This window comes from Gossypium arboreum, chromosome 2 (assembly GCF_025698485.1).
Source record: "Gossypium arboreum isolate Shixiya-1 chromosome 2, ASM2569848v2, whole genome shotgun sequence".
Lineage (NCBI taxonomy): Eukaryota > Viridiplantae > Streptophyta > Magnoliopsida > Malvales > Malvaceae > Gossypium > Gossypium arboreum.
Genome location: NC_069071.1, coordinates 72,076,291 through 72,084,379, shown reverse-complemented (window position 1 = coordinate 72,084,379; position 8,089 = coordinate 72,076,291). Strand labels below are relative to the sequence as shown.

General features: G+C 35.8%; 1 non-coding gene across 1 annotated transcript; it reads right to left on the bottom strand.

The window, feature by feature from the left end:
* Nucleotides 1–1,468: 1,468 nt before the first annotated feature.
* Nucleotides 1,469–1,575, bottom strand: LOC128289722 (small nucleolar RNA R71). Its single transcript, XR_008279367.1, has one exon. It is a non-coding gene; the product is annotated as a small nucleolar RNA R71 (small nucleolar RNA).
* Nucleotides 1,576–8,089: the final 6,514 nt, after the last annotated feature.

Genomic DNA, 8,089 nt, shown 5'->3' with positions numbered 1-8,089 from the left:
GTACACACCTGGTAAGCAAGCGTGATGCAATCTCCTTAGCCCAGACATACAATCGATATCACTCAAAGATTAACCTTACATACTTATCGAATACTTTACCAAAAGATAGAATCTCACCTTAACCCTACCTTGCGCGATAAGTATAACAACCCCTTCACTAACCATGATCAACTCCTAGATCTGCACCAATCCCAACTATTAAAACCAGAATAATAGGTGACTCATATCCAACACAAGTCCCCTTACCTTACTATGGTTATTCGGCCAACCTTAGCCATTGGATGAGGGATACTTACCAAAACCGCAAACACCTAAAGAGAAATTTGACAGAGAGCTAAGATCTGAGATCCGATACTAATTCCATACCAAAGTTAATTGAAAGAGTCAAAGAGTATTAAGCCCTTGGGAGATTCGGCTTTTCGGCTTTTCAAACTTAGTATGGTGAATAAGGTTTATTTGGTACAGATTAAAGAAGAAGAGTAAAAGAAGAAATCGGCTAAGTGAAATAAAGAAAATTGTATAGAGAAGCGGCAGGAAGAAAGAAAGAAAAACAAAAGGGTTTTCGACTTTTTGGATCTTGAAAAGAAAAGGGTTTTCGACTTTTGGAGAAAGGGGTTTCTGGCAACAAGGTGAAGAAGAATTTTGACAGTACCTGGCAACCCTATATTCGGCCCCTATTTATAGCCCTTATAGTTGAATTTTCCATGCCCAATTCCCAATTCAGCTCCATCATTTCTCCCTTCTCATCTCCTCGTTTTTCTCCCTGATAACCCCTTGATCTTTTCCTTAATTTTCTCTTCTGAACACTCCCCTTGGAGTCTATCTTCACACCAATTCCATTCTTCTAGAAGGCCAAAATTAAACTTTTAAAAATACTAAGCTAGGATTTGAACCTTGGATCTTCTTGCTAGCTACTAACACCACCTCACTACACCTTATGTGGCGTCACTTAGCCACTCCACCACAGACTCCTTTTGTGTCCAATTGTTTCTTCATTTATTCAAAAGCCCACCTATTTGTCAGGCCTGATTCTTTTGATAATTAAACTATAATTTCATTTATTCCTAGGCTCAAACTCAAACCTTAATTAAGACCTACTATAATTATCACATGGCTAGGAACATAAAACACATTTTTTTTATCAAAACCAAAAACAAAGAAAGTTTGAGATTTCAGGATTATTGGGTTTCAGGATTTTTGAGGTGTTACAAAAACGGTGGGCCATTTTAGTGGTATGCCCACGGAAGGTCCACATCTCCACCTTCGATTATTTATGGAGGTGAGTGATTCATTCAAGATAGCCGGTGTGACTGTGACTGAAGATGTACTGAGGTTGAAGTTGTTTCCGTACTCGTTGCGAGATCGAGCACGAGCATGGCTCAATTCTTTGCCACCAAGTTTCATATCTATATGGAAAGAATTAGCAGAGAGATTTTTGGTTAAATATTTCTCGCCTAGCAAGAATGCTAAGTTGAGGAACGAGATCACAACTTTCCAACAATTGGATGATGAGTCATTGTATGAGGCTTGGGAGCGATTCAAGGAGTTACTTCGTAAGTGTCCTCATAATGGGATTGCTCATTGTGTCTAGTTGGGGACATTCTATAATGGTCTCAATTCACATACAAGATTGATGGTAGATGCTTCTGCGAATGTTGCAATTTTTTCTATGTCTTATAATGAGGCTTATGAGATCATTGAGAGGATTGCAAGTAACAACTATCAATGGCCAACAAATCAAACAACTTCAGGAAGATGTATAGCTGGAGTTCATGATGTTGATGCTCTCACTTCATTATCAGCTCAAGTATCGTCTATTTCCTCTATGTTAAAGCAGTTTACTGCTAATAGTGCTAAAAATTTAGTAGCTCAGCCACCATGTCCGTTTGAAGTAGTTTTCTGTGTGTACTGTAGGAAAGGTCATTCTTTCGAGAATTGCCCATTGAATCCCGAGTCAGTGTACTATATGGGGAACCAACATAAAAATAGGAGTGGACAAGGACCCCAGTCCAACTTCTATAATCCTTCATGGCATAATGACCCCAACTTTTCTTGGAGCAACCAAGAAAATAGAGCAAACAACAACTTTATACAACATAGACTCAACCCATTTCAAGGGGTTAATCATCAAGCTTCAAAACCACCTCAAGCTGAGGCATCAAACAGTTTGGAGAACTTGTTGAAAGCATACATGGAAAAGAATGACGTTTTGATCCAAATCCAAGCAGCAACACTGAAAATTTGGAAAACCAACTGGGCGAGTTAGCTACAGAGCTTCGTAATAGACCCCAAGCAACCTTGCCGAGCGATACTGAGAATCCAAAAAATTTTGGTAAAGAACATATCAAGGTAGTGGCATTGCGAAGTGGTAAAATTTTGGTACCCCGATTGATTGAGGTCGAAGATAAGCCCATTGAAAAGAATCAACCAGCTGTTGAAATTCCTACACCAAAGGAATTTGAATCTACAAAGACCGACAAGGTAAATCCTAACTTAGTGAATTCAGATACTTTAACATCTTCTTTGAATGCATATTTACCTACACAGAAGAGTTTTCTGATTCAACCAAAAGTTCCATTACCTCCATATCCGCAAAGATTGCAGCAACATGCAGAAACATGAGGTGCAATTCAAGAAGTTTTTGGATGTTCTAAAGCAATTACACATTAATATTGCATTGGTGGAGGCTTTATGATCGTAATGTGAATCGTGATAAGTTTTATCATTTATGAATGTCCGTTCTTAAAAACTAACTATTATCACGACGAAGGCAAGCGCATCTTATCGAACAGTAGTATAGCTTATGGCAAGACCGGGATGCCGAACCCAAAGGAACTAAAAGTACTAGTATTAACTTTTTTTTTATTATCTAGCCTAAAAATAAAGGGGTTTGTTTTATCTAAACTAATTACTAAACTAAGAATACACAGAAAGTAAATTGGGGGAAATAACTTTTGGGAAAACTGAATGATTTGCACAATACCTAAGGGAAAAAAATCTACCTAGACTTCACTTGTTATTGACTCTGAATCAGACGATTTATTCACTTGACTTGATCTCTAGAAATCCCTAAGTTATATTATTATCTCTCTCGATACTAACAACATCTAACCCTAGGTTGATTAATTGAAATCTCTTTCTAATTAACTCCCTAGTGTTGCATTAACTCAATCTATGGATTCCCTTATTAGGTTTCACCCTAATCCGGCAAAATCTTGTCACCCTATCTCTAGGCGTGCAATTAACTCCACTCAATTATGCTAGATCTACTCTTAGACAGGGACTTTTGCTCCTCTAAATAAGCACATCAATACTTGAATCAATATCCTAGAATATTAAAGCAAGAATTAAGACCTCATAATTAAGAACAAGTCAAAGATTTATCATATAATTCAGAAAATAATAACAAGATCCGTCTTAGGCTTCATTCCCTTTAGGTATTTAGGGGGTTTAGTTCATATTTATGAAAGAAATCATCTCAAAAGAATAATGTTAACAAAACATAAAGAAAACCCAAGAACTCTTGAAGGGAATTGAAGGGAGATCTTCAGTCCTGAAGGTGAATCCGACTTCTGAGATGGATCAATCAGCTTTCTTCTAGTAATTTCTTGCCTCTTACTTCTTGTGTCCCCTTTAACCCTCCTTTAGTGTGTTTAAATAGGCTTTAGGATGCCTAAAAGCCCTCAAGAGTGTCATTTTTTGAATAGGACTAAACTTGGGCTTGACAGGGACACTCCCGTGTTTCATTTCTTCAATCTATGTTCAAGGCTATTAAATAGACACGGACGTGTGGTCTACCCGTGTAAGTCGTGCTTGATTCTACTAAAAGGACATGGGCGTGTGGTCTGCCCATGTACGGAAGTCCAGGCCATGTTGATTTCATATGGTGGTCCATTTTCTCTATTTTCGGCCCATTTCTCGCTCTTTTACTCTCCTCTGCTCACCCAAGTATAAAACATGAAATTAAAGGATTAGGAGCACCAAATTCACCAAATCTAAGGATAATTCATCCAAAAATATGCTAGGCATGGGGTAAAAATATGTATAAATTATGGTTTATCACTTTAGAACAAATGCTGAATTATGTGAAGTTTATGAAGGATGTACTATCCAAGAAGAAACGACTTAGTGAGTATGAGATTGTCGCCTTGACAAAGGAGTGCAGTGCATTCCTGCAGAACAAGCTGTGACTGAAATTGAAGGATCTAGGAAGCTTTACAATACCCTGTAACATTGGTGAATCTTACTATGGTAAAGCTTTGTATGACTTAGGAGCAAGTATCAACTTGATGCCTAAGTCTATTTTCAAGATGCTAGGGATAGGAAAAGTAAGGCCTACAACTATAAGACCTACAACTATGACGCTCTAGCTAGCGGATCGATCTTTAGCATACCCCGAAGGAAATATCAAGGATGTTTTGGTAAGAGTCGATAAATTTATTTTCCCTGCTGATTTACTTATTCTAGATTTTGAAGCAGATAAGAAAGTTTCAATTATCATTGGGAAACCTTTCCTAGCCATGGGAAGAATGTTAATTGATGCGCAGAAAGGCAAACTCACCATGTGAGTTCAAGACGATCAGGTAACTTTTACAATTCTTAAAGCGATGAAATTTCTCGATTCGACAGAAAAGTGTTCAGTTATTGAAGAGATAGAAACCTTGATTTCTATCGAAAGAAATTTTGAAGAAGATCCATTGGAGAAAGCCTTAGGGTTTGATCCTTTGGAAGATGAAAAAAGTGAAGAAAGCATGGTTCTAGTGGAAGCCAATCCAAGAAATTTTATTCAATCCACATGGTTTGAACCATTGGAGTTGGAAGTCAGAGAATTTTTGCAACCCAAATTTTAATCGAAGAACCACCTACACTCGAACTAAATGTACTTCCTTCCCATTTGAAATACGTTTATTTAGGTGATTGTTCCACTTTTCTTGTGATTAGTTCAACAGAACTGACAAAACATCAAGAGGAACAACTAATTTCTGTTCTAAAGAAATTTAAGAAAGCAGTTGGTTGGACCATAACTGATATTCAAGGTATAAGCCCTTTATTTTGCATGCACAAAATTATTCTAGATGAAGGTGAAAAAGCTCAAATTGATGGGCAAAGGAGGCTCAATCCTATTATGAATGAAGTTATGGGAAAGGAAGTGATCAAATGGCTAGATGTAGGAATCATCTATCCTATTTTAGATAGTTCGTGGGTAATTCCGGTGCAGTGTATGCCAAAGAAAGGTGGAATTACGACTGTTGAAAATGAGCGTAATGAATTGATCCCAACAAGAACTGTTACTGGTTGGAGAATTTGTGTTGACTATAGAAAGCTAAATAAAGCCACTCAGAAGAACCATTTTCCATTGCCTTTTATGGATCAGATGTTAGATAGACTGGCAGGTAATGAATTCTATTGTTTTTTTAAATGGTTATTCGGGATATAACCAAATAGTTGTAGCTCCGAAAGACCAACAGAAAACAACCTTTACTTGTCTGTATGGTACGTTTTCTTTTAGGCGAATGCCTTTCTGTTTATGCAATGCACCTGCAACCTTTCAACGATGAATAATGGCAATATTCACTGATATGGTTGAAAATTTTGTTGAGGTTTTCATGGATGGTTTTTCTATTTTTGGTAACACTTATGATATTTATTTGAGTAATTTGGCTAAGGTACTGAAGAGATGAGAAGAGACGAATCTTGTCCTTAATTGGGAGAAATGTCATTTTATGGTTAAGGAAGGGATTGTCTTAAGGCATAAGATTTCAAAGAAAGGAATTGAAGTCAACAAAGCAAAGGTGGACGTAATTGAAAGATTATCGGCCCCAATGAATGTGAAAGGAGTCAGAAGTTTCTTAAGCCATGCCAGTTTTTATTGAAGGTTTATCAAAGATTTTTCGAAAATTTCTAAACCGTTGTTTTTGTTGTTAGAGAAAGATGCAGTGTCTGATTTTAACAAAACATGTTTAGAAGCTTTTGAAGAGCTAAAAAAATGGTTAATCGTAGCCCCAATAATTATTACACCCCATTAGAGCACACCTTTTGAGTTGATATGTGATGAAAATGATTATGCTGTTGGAGCTGTGATGGGTCAAAGAAAAAATAAAGTGTTCCACCCTATTTTCTATGCAAGTAGAACCTTGACGGGAGCCTAACTCAATTATACGGTAACTGAAAAGGAATTATTAATTATAGTTTTCTCTTTTGACAAATTCTGCTCATATCTTATAGGTACCAAAGTTACAAAATTTACTGACCATGCAACCATTAAATACTTGCTCATGAAGAAAGATGCAAAATCGAGGCTAATTCTTTGGATACTTTTACTCCAACAATTTGACCTTGAGATCGAAGACAGAAAAAGGTGTTGAAAATCAAGTAGCTGATATTTGTCGAGGTTAGAGCAAGATGAGGTAACTCGATTACATGTGCCTATCAACGGGAATTTCCAAGATAAGCACTTATTTGAGGTGAGTCAAATTCATGAAACACCTTGGTTTACTGATTTTGTCAATTATCTTGCATGTGGAATAATTCCTAAAGAAATGACATACCACCAAAGAATGAAATTCCTTCATGATAGTTGGTATTATTTCTGGAAGGACCTATTCTTGTTTAAACAATGTGTAGATAATATAATCCGAAAGTGTGTAGCTAAAAAAGAGATTGCTGAGATCTTATATCATTATCATTCATCTCCAAGTGAGGGACACTTTCGTGGTGCACGTACTGTAGCAAAGATTTTGCAAGCAGGTTTCTTTTGGCCTACACTATTTAAAGATTCTTATGTTTATGTGAAGTACTACGATAACTGTCAAAGAACCAGAAATATATCACGAAGGAATGAAATGCCCTTGACAAATATTTTAGAGATTGAATTATTCGATGTATGGGGCATTGACTTCTTAGGATAGTTTCCTTCTTCATATGGGAACAAATACATCTTAATTGTTGTGGATTATGTGTCCAAATGGGCTGAAGCTGAAGAATACCCTACAAATAGTGCTAAGGTAGTCATGCGATTCCTACATAAGCTTGTGTTTACATGATTTGAGACACGAGAGCTATTATTAGTGATGAAGGTTCTCACTTTGTAAACAAATGGCTTAAGTGGTTGCTTGACAAACATGATGTGAAGCATAAGATTGTTACTGCCTATCACCCTGTAACAAGCCGGTTTAGACCCTAGTCAAAATAGTGGTTTCGGGACCACAAATTCGAGTCAGAAAATTATTTTAATATTATTTTCTGTGCTTATAATATGTGAATTTACATGTGTGAAAGTTTCGTATGAAAATTTAATCCTTTGTGTGCCCAATTTAATAAAAGGACCTAATTGCGTAAAATGTAAAAGTTCCCTACTGTTTGTTAAAGTGCTTAATTGATTTTTCTTACAAAAAGAGAGGTCCTTATGATGCAATTAGACCATTGAAAGCATGAGTGGACATTTATGGCCTTAATGCTAATGTTTTAAATGTTATTTATTAAGGGTAAAATTGGTATTTAGTTATTAAAGTTATTATTAATAAAACAAAACATAATTTTAGTCATATTATCATCCATTTTTCCAAATTCACAAAGAAAGAAGAAGCCATATTCTTGTTTTAGGGTTTTAGCACTTTGAGTTTGAAATTAGGTATGTGTTTTGATCCGTTTTTTTATAATTTTTACGTTTTTATGATAGTTGCTTAATAATCTATCAAGCCAATGCCCTAATTTCTTATTTTCTTGATGATTTTGAATTGAGCCACTAATGAAATTACGAGTTTTGTGAAGTTAGTTGATAGAAAATGAAAGATATGTTTTGGGTTAACATATTTTGTATTTGAATTTTTGATGAATTTGAGTAAAATAGGCTAAATTGTAAGATTTGGAAATTGAGGGACTAAAATGTGAAATAAATGAAACATATAGGCTTATATGAATACTATGAGAAAAATGTTTAAAATTGAATTACTATCAATTATATGCTATTGAACTATGATGAATGAATATATGAGTTGAGAAAAATGTGACATCTGAGAAAGCATGGACAAAGTTTCGACGTCCGAAAAGTTCCGTACGAACCTTAGGAATAGTTAGGATACATATGTCA